The sequence below is a fragment of the Cariama cristata genome, unplaced genomic scaffold, assembly GCF_000690535.1.
Source record: "Cariama cristata isolate BGI_N322 unplaced genomic scaffold, ASM69053v1 scaffold19816, whole genome shotgun sequence".
Taxonomy (NCBI): Eukaryota; Metazoa; Chordata; class Aves; order Cariamiformes; family Cariamidae; genus Cariama; species Cariama cristata.
In genome coordinates, this window is record NW_009620582.1 from 1 (window position 1) to 307 (window position 307).

Here is a 307-nt window from a genome sequence, read left to right on the forward strand (position 1 = left end):
GTACCAGAGGGCCCAGGACGGGGCTGCCGAGAGCCGTGCCACGGGAGTCAGGAGCCTGCGGGACGGCTCTGCACGGCGGGGCTTTCTCTTCACCGATGCAGCAGTGGCTTTGCTTTGAGTGTGGGTGCCGTGTCCCGCTTGCTAAATGATAAATAACAGGAACTGGTTAAAAAATCTCCTGGTAGGGAATGAGGGGCTTCTTGTTTCTTGCCTGGAAATAAGTGGAGGAGAAGCCACTAAACTTTCTGTGCGGTGGCTCCGGAGTCGCTGGGCCCATCTCCCCTGGGGGCTGTGTTTGGTCCAGGCC